The 18,093-nt window shown below is 40.1% G+C and overlaps 1 protein-coding gene across 1 annotated transcript in view; it reads left to right on the forward strand.

Annotated features, from left to right (window-relative positions):
- Window positions 1–6,258: 6,258 nt before the first annotated feature.
- LOC112264301 (hippocalcin) overlaps window positions 6,259–18,093 on the forward strand; it is a 90,852-nt gene continuing 79,017 nt past the window's right edge. The window contains 1 exon segment of the mRNA XM_042295096.1: window positions 6,259–6,569. The gene's annotated coding sequence lies outside the window, so the exon portion shown is untranslated.

The raw sequence follows: 18,093 nt of genomic DNA on the forward strand, positions 1-18,093 counted from the left end.
ACATAAGGATATATGAATGAGTGATGGTACAGAGCAGCATAGGCAAGATACAGTAGCTGATATCGAGTACAGTATATACATATGAGAGGAGTATGTAAACAAAGTGGCATAGTTAAAGTGGCTAGTGATACAAGTATTACATAAGGATGCAGTCGATGATATAGAGTACAGTATATACGTATGCATATGAGATGAATAATGTAGGGTATGTAAACATTATATAAGGTAGCATTGTTTAAAGTGGCGAGTGATATATTTACATCATTTCCCATCAATTCCCATTATTAAAGTGGCTGGAGTTGAGTCAGTGTCAGTGTCAGTGTGTTGGCAGCAGCCACTCAATGTTAGTGGTGGCTGTTTAACAGTCTGATGGCCTTGAGATAGAAGCTGTTTTTCAGTCTCTCGGTCCCAGCTTTGATGCACCTGTACTGACCTCGCCTTCTGGATGATAGCGGGGTGAACAGGCAGTGGCTCGGGTGGTTGATGTCCTTGATGATCTTTATGGCCTTCCTGTAACATCGGGTGGTGTAGGTGTCCTGGAGGGCAGGTAGTTTGCCCCCGTGATGCGTTGTGCAGACCTCACTACCCTCTGGAGAGCCTTATGGTTGAGGGCGGAGCAGTTGCCGTACCAGGCGGTGATACAGCCCGCCAGGATGCTCTCGATTGTGCATCTGTAGAAGTTTGTGAGTGCTTTTGGTGACAAGCTGAATTTCTTCAGCCTCCTGAGGTTGAAGAGGCGCTGCTGCGCCTTCTTCACGATGCTGTCTGTGTGAGTGGACCAATTCAGTTTGTCTGTGATGTGTATGCCTAGGAACTTAAAACTTGTTACCCTCTCCACTACTGTTCCATCGATGTGGATAGGGGGTGTTCCCTCTGCTGTTTCCTGAAGTCCACAATCATCTCCTTAGTTTTGTTGACGTTGAGTGTGAGGTTGTTTTCCTGACACCACACTCCGAGGGCCCTCACCTCCTCCCTGTAGGCCGTCTCGTCGTTGTTGGTAATCAAGCCTACCACTGTTGTGTCGTCCGCAAACTTGATGATTGAGTTGGAGGCGTGCGTGGCCACGCAGTCGTGGGTGAACAGGGAGTACAGGAGAGGGCTCAGAACGCACCCTTGTGGGGCCCCAGTGTTGAGGATCAGTGGGGAGGAGATGTTGTTGCCTACCCTCACCACCTGGGGGCGGCCCGTCAGGAAGTCCAGTACCCAGTTGCACAGGGCGGGGTCGAGACCCAGGGTCTCGAGCTTGATGACGAGCTTGGAGGGTACTATGGTGTTGAATGCCGAGCTGTAGTCGATGAACAGCATTCTCACATAGGTATTCCTCTTGTCCAGATGGGTTAGCGCAGTGTGCAGTGTGGTTGAGATTGCATCGTCTGTGGACCTATTTGGGCGGTAAGCAAATTGGAGTGGGTCTAGGGTGTCAGGTAGGGTGGAGGTGATATGGTCCTTGACTAGTCTCTCAAAGCACTTCATGATGACGGAAGTGAGTGCTACGGGGCGGTAGTCGTTTAGCTCAGTTACCTTAGCTTTCTTGGGAACAGGAACAATGGTGGCCCTCTTGAAGCATGTGGGAACAGCAGACTGGTATAGGGATTGATTGAATATGTCCGTAAACACACCGGCCAGCTGGTCTGCGCATGCTCTGAGGGTGCGGCTGGGGATGCCGTCTGGGCCTGCAGCCTTGCGAGGGTTAACACGTTTAAATGTCTTACTCACCTCAGCTGCAGTGAAGGAGAGACCGCATGTTTTCGTTGCAGGCCGTGTCAGTGGCACTGTATTGTCCTCAAAGCGGGCAAAAAAGTTATTTAGTCTGCCTGGGAGCAAGACATCCTGGTCCGTGACTGGGCTGGATTTCTTCCTGTAGTCCGTGATTGACTGTAGACCCTGCCACATGCCTCTTGTGTCTGAGCCATTGAATTGAGATTCTACTTTGTCTCTGTACTGGCGCTTAGCTTGTTTGATAGCCTTGCGGAGGGAATAGCTGCACTGTTTGTATTCAGTCATGTCACCAGACACCTTGCCCTGATTAAAAGCAATGGTTCGCGCTTTCAGTTTCACACGAATGCTGCCATCAATCCACGGTTTCTGGTTAGGGAATGTTTTAATCGTTGCTATGGGAACGACATCTTCAACGCACGTTCTAATGAACTCGCACACCTAATCAGCGTATTCGTCAATGTTGTTGTCTGACGCAATACGAAACATCTCCCAGTCCACGTGATGGAAGCAGTCTTGGAGTGTGGAGTCAGCTTGGTCAGACCAGCGTTGAACAGACCTCAGCGTGTTAGCTTCTTGTTTTAGTTTCTGTCTGTAGGCAGGGATCAACAAAATGGAGTCGTGGTCAGCTTTTCCGAACGAGGGGCGGGGCAGGGCCTTATATGCATCGCGGAAGTTAGAGTAACAATGATCCAAGGTCTTTCCACCCCTGGTTGCGCAATCGATATGCTGATAAAATTTAGGGAGTCTTGTTTTCAGATTAGCCTTGTTAAAATCCCCAACTACAATGAATGCAGCCTCCGGATAAATCGTTTCCAGTTTGCAGAGAGTTAAATAAAGTTCGTTCAGAGCCATCGATGTGTCTGCTTGGGGGGGGGATATATACGGCTGTGATTATAATCGAAGAGAATTCTCTTAGACATATAGGGAAGGAACCAAAGGGATAGACATATATAGGGAAGGTAATTAGGGAAGTGATGAGTCTGATGACGAATAGGTGTGCATAACGATGGTGACAGGTGTGCTCCATAACGAGCAGCCTGGTGACCTAGAGGCCGGAGAGGGAGCACACTTGATGTCCATGTCCCGTTGCAGGTGGTGCTTTTGAATTTAGAAAATGTTCTGTTATTAAAATAAATAAATGTTTTGCTCCATGAATTAATCCAACAATTGTGTACACTGCCGTCTTGTCTACTTTAAATCGTCTCTCACTGATTTCTGCTAGTCTGTTGCAGGCTTCTGGGAGGAAGAAGGTAGACTGCTGACTGTCTATTCCATTTTCTATCATGTCTTTCTTCCATGTAACTCAATAGTAATAGTTAGTTCACTGTAAAGAGTCTTTTCCTGGACATATTTTCATATTTTCTTATAATGTGAAGTGCTAATGTGAAGTCATCTTCTGAACATTGAACACCTTGCTGTTAAGCGACCTGAGTTCACCTGAAACAGTGTTGTCCATCCTGCCATTTCCATTGGTTTGATGGACTTCACTCTCTCACCTATAGTAATTATGGTGGAATATACTGTATATGTTCATATGTTTGTACATGGCAAATATAATACTTGTCATTTGGTGTTTATTTTATGTGTGTAATTTTCAATCAATGGTCTTGCCATTGTGATATAACATAGTTAGTTTCATTGTTATTATCATGCATTTATAGACTATTATAGCCTAATATTATGTAAAGTAGGTCCGACCCAAAACTAATGTAAACTAACGCTTTGAACACACCGACAGCATCCTTGCACAAAAGAGTATATGTACGCAACAAAAGTTCAACATTCACCATCTGCTACCACTTCTGTCAAGCCGTCTACAGCATACAGTTTGACGCACGCGCTTCGATAAATCCAACGAATGTACAACACCGAACGCACTGCAACTGCCTCTGCAACTCAATGCTTTCATGGCTAAGCTGTGTTTCATTGGAAATTAATGCAAATCTGGAGTAACCAAAATGCAAAAAAACGCTGTCGGTGTGTTTCAAGCGTTAGACGCAAATAGCAACAATCTTAAAATATATATATATCTTTTTATTTTACCTTTATTTACCTTTATAGTCAGTTAAGAATAGATTCTTATGTTGACATTCAGCACCATGGACAGTGGCATTAGTGGAATCCTCAATGTAGCACACCGGGTCATCAACCTGCGACGGGGACAGCGACTATTACTTTCAGTAGGTGCGTTCACTCCCCACAAGAAGAATACAATCTCTGAAATTGTATTTATTTTATTTTACCTGTATTTATCCCGGCAAGTCAGTTAAGAACAAATTCTTATTTTCAATGACGGCCTAGGAACAGTGGGTTAACTGCCTTGTTCAGGGGCAGAACGACAGATTTGTACCTTGTCCAGCTCGGGGGTTGGAGCTCCAACTTGGTTAGAGCTCCAACGCTCTAACCACTAGGCTACCCTGCAGGAAAGCCTACAGCAGAAAGAAGCATGAATTGGAACACTCCAGAATTAACTTTGTTAAGCTGTTGGTCAACGAGTGGTTATATTCGATCGAACCAGCAAATAAAATAATTTCACCTTTCCTCCGTTTGCTTTGGTCCCTGCGGGCTGTAGGTACATCGTTGTTTATATCCCTGCCTACCTCACATAATATGTCTACTGAGCCCCTCACAGCGAATAGAGCTTTTGGCAGAGGATGTGGTACGAGTGGGATGGTCACGACTTCACAACTTCTCTATATGACGGGGTCCCTGTAGGATTCTCTATAGGCTATATACTACTGTAGAGTGTCTGTGGTTATATTATTGACTGCCTCTCTAACTTCACGTCGCTTTGAAGTGACTGAAGGATTGATTAGCAGCTTGACTTTTTTGATTCACCTTGCAAATAATACTGAGCCACCAGAGGAGGAAATAGAGCTCCAGGCAGGCCTGATGAGGATTCGAATATGATGGTCACGATTCCGTAGGTGCATTCCCAGTGCTATCGCCGTTTTCTGTCAAATTGAGAATGTGAAACATGATCATAACGAAGTAACGGGTATTGCTCTCTATTCGACTCGCTCTAGACCCGCTAGAGTTAATACAGGCTTGTTCTACAGGTGTGTGTGTGACAGGAGGCTGCAGAGGGGAGGATGGCTAATAATAATAATAATAATAATAATAATAATAATATATATAATAATAATAATAGTAATAATAATAATAGTAATAATAGTAATAGTAGTAATAATAATAATTATAGTAATAATACTAATAATAATAACAATAATATATATAATATATATAATAGTAATAATACTAGTAATAATAATAATATTAATAATAGTAATAGTAGTAATAATAATAATAATAGTAATAATAATAGTAATAATAATAATAATAATAATAACAATAATAATAATAATATTAATAAAGGAAACCATGTTTTTGATATACAGTATATATATATTTACCATTCCACTGATTCCTCTCCAGTCATTACAATGAGCCCATTCTCTCCAATCAAGGTACCACCAGCATCCTGTGGACTGTGTGTGTGTGTGTGTCTGTGTGTGGTCTTCTCCTGGATTTATTGTTTGAACAGCTGTGTTTATGATTGGACTATATGATGTTTCAGTAGCCTGAAATAGCATTTTAAAAAGGATGGATGAACACACATTCATTCAAACTGACACCTGGTCAGTAGCTAGGTTTCCATCCGATTGGAGACAGATTTTCACGTGCATTTTCTAGAATTTGCATAAAGAAAGTATGAGCATTTTCCCATCAGTGGTGTTTCCCAGCCAGGACACCACCCTGATACCAAGCAAATACAAATAATTGCGTGATGACGTCAGGCACACACAACGTACTGGGTTTTTTTTTCAAGCTTAAGTTTTTCTTTACCGAATGCAAATCAAAAGTTCAATGTGTTTCCATAGCATTTCCAACTCTACCGTAGCTTTGTCACAAAAAAAAAACTGTTGTGTTAAATAGCAAACCCGCCTACTCTGTTCTAGTCTACATGATGAAATTATTGTGGATAAGAACTAGAAATGTTTTATTATATATTAAATATCCCAACATGTTAAACAAACACACGGTTTGTCGGCATGTATTATTATTTTTTTCCGAAACGTACTGTTTCCATCACAGCTGTGGTGATTTATATATATATATGTATATATCATATGACTTTATTCCATAAAATCTGTGGATGAAACCTGATTATTGTTAGCCTATTGAATGCTTGTCATATTAATGAGTTCATATTTCATTTTAACCCTAGGTGGCCTCATTGCATGCCAAGAGACTCTTCATGAAGGGATAATGAAAATGATTTATCATACTATTTGTAAATAGCCAATAATATTCTAGGAGGAAATAGTGGTGCTCTAACTTTTGTCCATCATGTGCGGTGAACTGAGAGAGAGAGAGAGAGAGAGCGGGCTGCCTGCGCGCCCTCACACACAAACCGCTGTGCCAATAGGCGTATGACTATCTAATTAAACCGGTATCACGTAATCCCTCGGACCCCCTCCCCTCCTTAAATCCCCTCTACCCCGCTAAACCCAACTAGCTAAACCCAACTCTCTCTCTTATCCCGGTGGAAGCCCGCGCCCTCCCAGCCGATAGCTGCCTCGCTCGGTCTGCTTGTTGTTGTCTCACGGGGCTTGAGTGTGACGTTGTGACGGTATCATGGTTTGCAGGGCTCCGCCGCAGTAGCAGCATAAGAAGAGGAAGAAGCAGGACAGTAGCCGTGTGTTCCAAGCAGCCAGTCCGGACTCTCTTCCATCTCCTATCTATCGAGCGCAGGACGCAGCCAGAACAAGCAGAGCATCCCGTCTCTCTCGTCCCCCATCGCTACGCTCGGTGATCATCAGCTCGCGGAGCTCTCCGTTTGATAAAGGGTAAGAATTAACTGAATGAATGATGCTTGTTCGCATCTGCCTGAAATATTTATATCGGTTTTTAATAGTTAATGGTTTGACATCGTTGCAGGGGCTCTTTCGGAACTTGAGCTCCCTATATCGAATACAGCGTGTGTTGTTCTCTGAGATGTGCTAAAATAATCATGTGAACAAATTCAAATTATTATTATTTTTGTCTTGGAAAACCGTTGTTTTCATTATATAGGCCGAATGATCATTTTTAGAGTTTTTTTCCTCGGAATTATAGACTGTCCAATGCTTGGATGATAGCGTTTTCCATATGGCCTAGCTACAATATGCTGCATGAAGCGGATTCACTTCGTGATTGCAAAACAACAAGCAGATCATAAATATGATTAGCATTTTTATGTGACGAGCATCTATTGAAATGTGCTCTCGGGTGTGATGACAGATTGGGGGTGTGACAGTAACAGCCACGATGCGACGCGCTTGGTGTACTCCTCGGAATCTCTCTCCCTCTCTCCTCTTCTCGTCTGAAAATCATGCCTTTCTCTTCTTCTACCCTCTTCAGACGATGTCATGCTGTTGTTTGGGAATTGTATGATTGTTTACTTGTTTAGGCTATGGAATGGGATATATGATGCGCTGTACGGTAGGTAGTCTACAGTAGATCATATCACAGTGTGTGAACGCAGTGACGTTCAGAATTATGGTTTTAATAATTATACATGTGGCTCAGAGGCTTATGCTATCTTAATGATTTTCCCCATAGCGGAACGTTTATTTGTTATTCAGCCTACTCTATGTATTTGTTGACAGTGATATGGACCTGGGTCTATACTGTTGTAGCCTACACAATCAAAACATGAAGGAAAAAACATATTAAATATATGGTTCGGCATATTCTATTTACATGTTATATGATATAAGCTTAATATCATAGCCTATTCTTGCAAAAGTCGATATAAAACAGCAGTATATGTTATTTTATCCCATAAATGTGCTCTCGGGTCGTTTTGTCAGTTTACTTCTTCTCTGCCTGTTAAAGTCACGTCAGTAATGTTTTATGAGTCACGTAAAATCCCGGTTTGTATCATTTCATCGATACTTAAGAAAGATGCCGGTAGTGCTTACCGGTAGTTGAGTGGCACCGTGGGTGAGAGAGAATGTATGGGGCTGTCACTACCGATAGATGGCGGCCTATTTCACTCCATGCGCTATTCCAAACGCATGCGGGGTTCTGGTAGCATGACTTAAATTACATGTGATAAATGTGACTGAATGAGCTGCAAGGAATGCCATCTGTAGCCTATAGGAAAGGAGATGGATGAAGCTGTCCTAAGCACAGTCCAAGTACTGTCTTATCTGCCTGATGCACTTCAACAGAGTACTGTCTTATCTCCTATGTGGCCTGAGGCACTTCAGCAGAGTACTGTCTTATCTCCTATGTGGCCTGATGCACTTCAACAGAGTACTGTCTTATCTCCTATGTGGCCTGATGCACTTCAACAGAGTACTGTCTTATCTCCTATGTGGCCTGATGCACTTCAACAGAGTACTGTCTTATCTCCTATGTGGCCTGATGCACTTCCACAGAGTACTGTCTTATCTGCTATGTGGCCTGATGCACTACAACAGAGTACTGTCTTATCTCTTATGTGGCCTGAGGCACTTCAACAGAGTACTGTCTTATCTGCTATGTGGCCTGATGCACTACAACAGAGTACTGTCTTATCTCCTATGTGGCCTGATGCACTTCAACAGAGTACTGTCTTATCGGCTATGTGTGCAAATTAGAGCCTTGCTCAATGGCACAGCAACAGATGTTTCACCTTGTCAGCTCAGGTATTCAAACCAGCAAGCTTTCAGTTACTGGCCCAAGGTTCTAACCACTAGTCTACCTGCCGCCCTACACGAGTACACACACACACACATATGCATGCACACATAAGAGCACATGCACACGTGCACACTCACAAATCACTCACTCTTGCCCAGCGGCCACTCCACGTCTCCCACTCTTACCAGGGCTCTCTCTCTCTTTGTAAACCCCATGACAGAAGACCTCGGCTTGGCTAGAGAGGCAGCTTTGCCAGCCCTCCCTCTGGTACAGCACACTGCTTCTGGATCTATGGCTGACATGATGGATGAGTTTGGTAGTTGCGGGTGTCTTGTTGGGTGCTTTGATCTTGAAAGGGTAAACACAGTTGGAGTCAGTAGCGGGTACATTTTGACTTAATGCCTTAAAAGAGAAGTTCTCACTATGTTGCTTGCTTAAAGTTCCTGTTTTTTTTTTAATTTGATTTGAAAAGCAAACATTTCAGTCTACCAGCCAATGTTTCAATTGAACTTTTTGCAAGCAAGCGAGGTGTGGGAACTACTCCTCGTGCTCCTGTCATTGGGCGTATGGGAGCAGATGCGAGCAGGTCCTTGTCATTCTGCTGTTATGATCAGATTGTCAAAACAATTGACGGAAACATCCTTAAAACTATTGATCATGATGATGGGGGGGGACTCAGTTCTGAACAACAGTTCTGATGGGGGACTCCTGAACAACAGTTCTGATGGGGGGACTCCTGGACAACAGTTCTGATGGGGGGGGGACTCCAGGACAACAGTTCTGATGGGGGGGGGGGACTCCTGGACAACAGTTCTGATGGGGGGGACTCCAGGACCTGGACAACAGTTCTGAGGGGGGACTCCTGGACAACAGTTCTGATGGGGGACTCCTGGACAACAGTTCTGATGGGGGGGGACTCCTGGACAACAGTTCTGATGGGGGGACTCCTGGACAACAGTTCTGATGGACAACAGTTCTGATGGGGGGACTCCTGGACAACAGTTCTGATGGGGGGGGACTCCAGGACAACAGTTCTGATGGGGGGGGACTCCTGGACAACAGTTCTGATGGGGGGGGACTCCTGGACAACAGTTCTGATGGGGGACTCCTGGACAACAGTTCTGATGGGGGGGGGGACGGACTCCTGGACAACAGTTCTGATGGGGGACGGACTCCTGGACAACAGTTCTGATGGGGGACGGACTCCTGGACAACAGTTCTGATGGGGGACTCCTGGACAACAGTTCTGATGGGGGACTCCTGGACAACAGTTCTGATGGGGGGGACTCCTGGACAACAGTTCTGATGGGGGGAATCCTGGACAACAGTTCTGATGGGGGGTGACTCCAGGACAACAGTTCTGATGGGGGACTCGTGGACAACAGTTCTGATGGGGAGTGGGGACTCCTCGACAACAGTTCTGATGGGGGGACTCCTGGACAACAGTTCTGATGGGGGGGGACTCCTGGACAACAGTTCTGATGATGGGGGGGACTCCTGGACAACAGTTCTGATGGGGGGGGGGACTCCTAGACAACAGTTCTGATTGTCTATTCCATATTGTTCATTTTTACTTTGCACTTTGACCTGTCCTGTTTTTAGTTTTTAGGCTCTGTTGAATGACCCCGCATGTGTGGTTCCCACTGTGAAGCATGGAGGAGGAAGTGTGATGGAGTGTCGGGGTGCTTTGCTGGTGACGCTGTCAGTGATTGGTTTAGAATTCAGGGCACACTTAACTAGCATGGCTACCACAGCATTCTGCAACGATACGCCATCCCATCTGGTTGGCCGTTAGTGGGACTATAATTTGTTTTTAAAAAGGACAATGACTCAACACACCTCCAGGCTGTGTAAGGGCTATTTGACCAAGAAGGAGAATGATGGACTGCTTCATCAGATGACCTGGCCTCCACAATCATTTAAACTCGACCCAATAGAGATGGTTTGGGATGAGTTGGACCACAGAGTAAAGGAAAAGCAGTCAACAAGTGCTCAGCATATGTAGGAATTTCTTCAAGACTGTTGGAAAAGCATTCCAGGTGACTACCTCATGAAGCTGGTTGAGAGAATGCCCAAGAGTTGGCAAAGCTGTCATCAAGGCAAAGGGTGGCTACTTTGAAGAATCTAAAATCTAAAATATATTTTTTATGTCTTTAACACTTTTATGGGGGGTTACTACACGATTCCACATGTGTTATTTCATAGTTTTGTTGTCTTCGCTATTATTCTACAATGTAGAAAATAGTAAAAATAAAGAAAATCCTTGAATGAGTAGAGTAGGTGTATCCAAATTCTCGACTTCTGCTGTATGGCAATACAAATAAGTTATTTGTTTAGATAGAGTCATGGATATGTTTTTTATAATTCTTAGAAAGTCCTAGAAAATACATATGGCCTATTTTCATGTCCATTACAATATCAATATTACAACTTTATTACAATTAGTAATATTAGTTATAGTAATTAATAAAGTCTAGTTACAGCTTCCGTTGACAAAGTAGAAAAAACGAAAAAGATTATAATAATTTAAACAGGTCACAGGTCACAGGTCAAATGATTTGCTATATTTCTAAACACAATGAACAACTGTAAAGGATGAATTGCATAAAGAAAAAGCATATTTAAAATGTACATTTTATTATGTTACTAGTTTTCTGCTTAGCAACCAGAGCAATACTCTATTATGTTACTAGTTTTCTGCTTAGCAACCAGAGCAATACTTTATTATGTTACTAGTTTTCTGCTTAGCAACCAGAGCAATACTGTATTATGTTACTAGTTTTCTGCTTAGCAACCAGAGCAATACTGTATTATGTTACTAGTTTTCTGCTTAGCAACCAGAGCAATACTGTATTATGTTACTAGTTTTCTGCTTAGCAACCAGAGCAATACTGTATTATGTTACTAGTTTTCTGCTTAGCAACCAGAGCAATACTCTATTATGTTACTAGTTTTCTGCTTAGCAACCAAAGCAATACTCTATTATGTTACTAGTTTTCTGCTTAGCAACCAGAGCAATACTTTATTAAGTTACTAGTTTTCTGCTTAGCAACCAGAGCAATACTGTATTATGTTACTAGTTTTCTGCTTAGCAACCAGAGCAATACTCTATTATGTTACTAGTTTTCTGCTATTATGTTTAGCAACCAGAGCAATAATCTATTATGTTACTAGTTTTCTGCTTAGCAACCAGAGCAATACTCTATTATGTTACTAGTTTTCTGCTTAGCAACCAGAGCAATACTCTATTATGTTACTAGTTTTCTGCTTAGCAACCAGAGCAATACTTTATTATGTTACTAGTTTTCTGCTTAGCAACCAGAGCAATACTCTATTATGTTACTAGTTTTCTGCTTAGCAACCAGAGCAATACTCTATTATGTTACTAGTTTTCTGCTTAGCAACCAGAGCAATACTGTATTATGTTACTAGTTTTCTGCTTAGCAACCAGAGCAATACTCTATTATGTTACTAGTTTTCTGCTTAGCAACCAGAGCAATACTCTATTATGTTACTAGTTTTCTGCTTAGCAACCAGAGCAATACTCTATTATGTTACTAGTTTTCTGCTTAGCAACCAGAGCAATACTGTATTATGTTACTAGTTTTCTGCTTAGCAACTAGAGCAATACTCTATTATGTTACTAGTTTTCTGCTTAGCAACCAGAGCAATACTCTATGTTACTAGTTTTTTGCTTAGCAACCAGAGCAATACTGTATTATGTTACTAGTTTTCTGCTTAGCAACCAGAGCAATAATGTATTATGTTACTAGTTTTCTGCTTAGCAACCAGAGCAATAATCTATTATGTTACTAGTTTTCTGCTTAGCAACCAGAGCAATACTCTATTATGTTACTAGTTTTCTGCTTAGCAGTCAGAGCAATACTGTATTATGTTACTAGTTTTCTGCTTAGCAACCAGAGCAATACTCTATTATGTTACTAGTTTTCTGCTTAGCAGTCAGAGCAATACTGTATTATGTTACTAGTTTTCTGCTTAGCAACCAGAGCAATACTCTATTATGTTACTAGTTTTCTGCTTAGCAACCAGAGCAATACTCTATGTTACTAGTTTTTGCTTAGCAACCAGAGCAATACTGTATTATGTTACTAGTTTTCTGCTTAGCAACCAGAGCAATACTCTATTATATTATGTTTTACTAGTTTTCTGCTTAGCAACCAGAGCAATACTGTATTATGTTACTAGTTTTCTGCTTGCTTAGCAACTAGAGCAATACTCTATTATGTTACTAGTTTTCTGCTTAGCAACCAGAGCAATACTCTATGTTACTAGTTTTTTGCTTAGCAACCAGAGCAATACTCTATTATGTTACTAGTTTTCTGCTTAGCAGTCAGAGCAATACTCTATTATGTTACTAGTTTTCTGCTTAGCAACCAGAGCAATACTCGATTATGTTACTAGTTTTCTGCTTAGCAACCAAAGCAATACTCTATTATGTTACTAGTTTTCTGCTTAGCAACCAGAGCAATACTGTATTATGTTACTAGTTTTTTGCTTAGCAACCAGAGCAATACTCTATTTTGTTACTAGTTTTCTGCTTAGCAACCAGAGCAATACTTTATTATGTTACTAGTTTTCTGCTTAGCAACCAGAGCAATACTGTATTATGTTACTAGTTTTCTGCTTAGCAACCAGAGCAATACTCTATTATGTTACTAGTTTTTGCTTAGCAACCAGAGCAATACTGTATTATGTTACTAGTTTTCTGCTTAGCAACCAGATCAATAATCTATTATGTTACTAGTTTTCTGCTTAGCAACCAGAGCAATACTGTATTATGTTACTAGTTTTCTGCTTAGCAACCAGAGCAATACTCTATTATGTTACTAGTTTTCTGCTTAGCAACCATAGCAATACTCTATTATGTTACTAGTTTTCTGCTTAGCAGTCAGAGCAATACTGTATTATGTTACTAGTTTTCTGCTTAGCAGTCAGAGCAATACTGTATTATGTTACTAGTTTTCTGCTTAGCAACCAGAGCAATACTCTATTATGTTACTAGTTTTCTGCTTAGCAACCAGAGCAATACTCTATTATGTTACTAGTTTTCTGCTTAGCAACCAGAGCTCTATTATGTTATAGTTTTCTGCTTAGCAACCAGAGCAATATTATTATGTTACTAGTTTTCTGCTTAGCAACCAGAGCAATACTCTATTATGTTACTAGTTTTCTGCTTAGCAACCAGAGCAATACTGTATTATGTTGTATTATGTTACTAGTTTTCTGCTTAGCAACCAGAGCAATACTGTATTATGTTACTAGTTTTCTGCTTAGCAACCAGAGCAATACTCTATTATGTTACTAGTTTTCTGCTTAGCAACCAGAGCAATACTCTATTATGTTACTAGTTTTCTGCTTAGCAACCAGAGCTATGTTACTAGTTTTTGCTTAGCAACCAGAGCAATACTGTATTATGTTACTAGTTTTCTGCTTAGCAACCAGAGCAATACTCTATTATGTTACTAGTTTTCTGCTTAGCAGTCAGAGCAATACTGTATTATGTTACTAGTTTTCTTCTTAGCAACCAGAGCAATACTCTATTATGTTACTAGTTTTCTGCTTAGCAACCAGAGCAATACTGTATTATGTTACTAGTTTTCTGCTTAGCAACCAGATCAATACTCTATTATGTTACTAGTTTTCTGCTTAGCAACCAGAGCAATAATCTATTATGTTACTAGTTTTCTGCTTAGCAACCAGAGCAATACTCTATTATGTTACTAGTTTCTGCTTAGCAGTCAGAGCAATACTGTATTATGTTACTAGTTTTCTGCTTAGCAGTCAGAGCAATACTGTATTATGTTACTAGTTTTCTGCTTAGCAACCAGAGCAATAATCTATTATGTTACTAGTTTTCTGCTTAGCAACCAGAGCAATACTGTATTATGTTACTAGTTTTCTGCTTAGCAACCAGAGCAATACTCTATTATGTTACTAGTTTTCTGCTTAGCAACCAGAGCAATACTCTATTATGTTACTAGTTTTCTGCTTAGCAGTCAGAGCAATACTCTATTATGTTACTAGTTTTCTGCTTAGCAACCAGAGCAATACTCTATTATGTTACTAGTTTTCTGCTTAGCAACCAGAGCAATACTCTATTATGTTACTAGTTTTCTGCTTAGCAACCAGAGCAATACTTTATTATGTTACTAGTTTTCTGCTTAGCAACCAGAGCAATACTCTATTATGTTACTAGTTTTCTGCTTAGCAACCAGAGCAATACTCTATGTTACTAGTTTTTTGCTTAGCAACCAGAGCAATACTGTATTATGTTACTAGTTTTCTGCTTAGCAACCAGAGCAATACTCTATTATGTTACTAGTTTTCTGCTTAGCAACCAGAGCAATACTCTATTATGTTACTAGTTTTCTGCTTAGCAACCAGAGCAATACTGTATTATGTTACTAGTTTTCTGCTTAGCAACTAGAGCAATACTCTATTATGTTACTAGTTTTCTGCTTAGCAACCAGAGCAATACTCTATGTTACTAGTTTTTTGCTTAGCAACCAGAGCAATACTGTATTATGTTACTAGTTTTCTGCTTAGCAACCAGAGCAATACTGTATTATGTTACTAGTTTTCTGCTTAGCAACCAGAGCAATACTCTATTATGTTACTAGTTTTCTGCTTAGCAACCAGAGCAATACTCTATTATGTTACTAGTTTTCTGCTTAGCAACCAGAGCAATACTGTATTATGTTACTAGTTTTTGCTTAGCAACCAGAGCAATACTCTATTATGTTACTAGTTTTCTGCTTAGCAACCAGAGCAATACTTTATTATGTTACTAGTTTTTCTGCTTAGCAACCAGAGCAATACTGTATTATGTTACTAGTTTTCTGCTTAGCAACCAGAGCAATACTCTATTATGTTACTAGTTTTTGCTTAGCAACCAGAGCAATACTGTATTATGTTACTAGTTTTCTGCTTAGCAACCAGAGCAATAATCTATTATGTTACTAGTTTTCTGCTTAGCAACCAGAGCAATACTGTATTATGTTACTAGTTTTCTGCTTAGCAACCAGAGCAATACTCTATTATGTTACTAGTTTTCTGCTTGCAATACTCTATTATGTTACTAGTTTTCTGCTTACCAGAGCAATACTGTATTATGTTACTAGTTTTCTGCTTAGCAGTCAGAGCAATACTGTATTATGTTACTAGTTTTCTGCTTAGCAACCAGAGCAATACTCTATTATGTTACTAGTTTTCTGCTTAGCAACCAGAGCAATACTCTATTATGTTACTAGTTTTCTGCTTAGCAACCAGAGCAATACTCTATTATGTTACTAGTTTTCTGCTTAGCAACCAGAGCAATACTCTATTATGTTACTAGTTTTCTGCTTAGCAACCAGAGCAATACTCTATTATGTTACTAGTTTTCTGCTTAGCAACCAGAGCAATACTCTATTATGTTACTAGTTTTCTGCTTAGCAACCAGAGCAATACTCTATTATGTTACTAGTTTTCTGCTTAGCAACCAGAGCAATACTGTATTATGTTACTAGTTTTCTGCTTAGCTAGTTTTCTGCTTAGCAACTAGAGCAATACTCTATTATGTTACTAGTTTTCTGCTTAGCAACCAGAGCAATACTCTATTATGTTACTAGTTTTTGCTTAGCAACCAGAGCAATACTGTATTATGTTACTAGTTTTCTGCTTAGCAACCAGAGCAATACTCTATTATGTTACTAGTTTTCTGCTTAGCAGTCAGAGCAATACTGTATTATGTTACTAGTTTTCTTCTTAGCAACCAGAGCAATACTCTATTATGTTACTAGTTTTCTGCTTAGCAACCAGAGCAATACTGTATTATGTTACTAGTTTTCTGCTTAGCAACCAGATCAATACTCTATTATGTTACTAGTTTTCTGCTTAGCAACCAGAGCAATAATCTATTATGTTACTAGTTTTCTGCTTAGCAACCAGAGCAATACTCTATTATGTTACTAGTTGTCTGCTTAGCAGTCAGAGCAATACTGTATTATGTTACTAGTTTTCTGCTTAGCAACCAGAGCAATACTCTATTATGTTACTAGTTTTTGCTTAGCAACCAGAGCAATACTGTATTATGTTACTAGTTTTCTGCTTAGCAACCAGATCAATAATCTATTATGTTACTAGTTTTCTGCTTAGCAACCAGAGCAATACTGTATTATGTTACTAGTTTTCTGCTTAGCAACCAGAGCAATACTCTATTATGTTACTAGTTTTCTGCTTAGCAACCATAGCAATACTCTATTATGTTACTAGTTTTCTGCTTAGCAGTCAGAGCAATACTGTATTATGTTACTAGTTTTCTGCTTAGCAGTCAGAGCAATACTGTATTATGTTACTAGTTTTCTGCTTAGCAACCAGAGCAATACTCTATTATGTTACTAGTTTTCTGCTTAGCAACCAGAGCAATACTCTATTATGTTACTAGTTTTCTGCTTAGCAACCAGAGCAATACTCTATTATGTTACTAGTTTTCTGCTTAGCAACCAGAGCAATACTCTATTATGTTACTAGTTTTCTGCTTATCAACCAGAGCAATACTCTATTATGTTACTAGTTTTCTGCTTAGCAACCAGAGCAATACTCTATTATGTTACTAGTTTTCTGCTTAGCAACCAGAGCAATACTCTATTATGTTACTAGTTTTCTGCTTAGCAACCAGAGCAATACTCTATTATGTTACTAGTTTTCTGCTTAGCAGCCAGAGCAATACTGTATTATGTTACTAGGTTTCTGCTTAGCAACCAGAGCAATACTGCTGTACAAGTGGTGCTGAATGCATGGACAGTATAGATATTCTTGAAAAAAAATCCAAATATATATTTGACAAAGGTAAGAGTTATAGAAATGGCAGAATATGCTCTTTCTGATACTGTATTTAAATTCAAATGTTTTACCTGCATGTGACTCTGAAGGAGGATTTGATAAAGAGATGCTCCTTTCCCGGCATCTGTAAATTACAAGATGCACCCATCTCTTCATGTTCAATATGACAACCGATAGGCCTAATATTGTCACTCAATAGATTATAGATTATTGTCAATGTAATCTTATCTATAGGTTAACCCTTATTATGTGTGAAATTAGTTTCAGTATAGTTTAGGTGTATAGTGGCCAAAAGTTTTGAGAATGACACACATTAATTTCCACAAAGTTTGCTGCTTCAGTGTCTTTAGATATTTTTGTCAGATGTTACTATGGAATACTGAAGTATAATTACAAGCATTTCATAAGTGTCAAAGGCTTTTATTGACAATTACATGAAGTTGATGCAGAGAGTCAATATTTTCAGTGTTAATTGGCATGCTGTCAATTAATTTCTTGGCCACATCCTGACTGATGGCAGCTTATTCTTGCATAATTAATGTTTGGAGTTTGTCAGAATTTGTGGGGTTTTGTTTGTCCACCCGCATCTTGAGGATTGACCACAAGATCTCAATGGGATTCAGGTCTGGGGAGTTTCCTGACCATGGTCCCAAAATATTGATGTTTTGTTCCCTGAGTGACTTAGTTATCACTTTTGCCTTATGGCTAGGTGCTCCATCATGTTGGAAAAGGCATTATTCATCACCAAACTGTTCCTGGCTGGTTGGGAGAATTTGCTCTCGGAGGATGTGTTGGTACCATTCTTTATTCATGGCTGTGTTCTTAGGCAAAATTGTGAGTGAGCCCACTCCCTTGGCT

The sequence above is a fragment of the Oncorhynchus tshawytscha genome, linkage group LG13, assembly GCF_018296145.1.
Source record: "Oncorhynchus tshawytscha isolate Ot180627B linkage group LG13, Otsh_v2.0, whole genome shotgun sequence".
Lineage (NCBI taxonomy): Eukaryota > Metazoa > Chordata > Actinopteri > Salmoniformes > Salmonidae > Oncorhynchus > Oncorhynchus tshawytscha.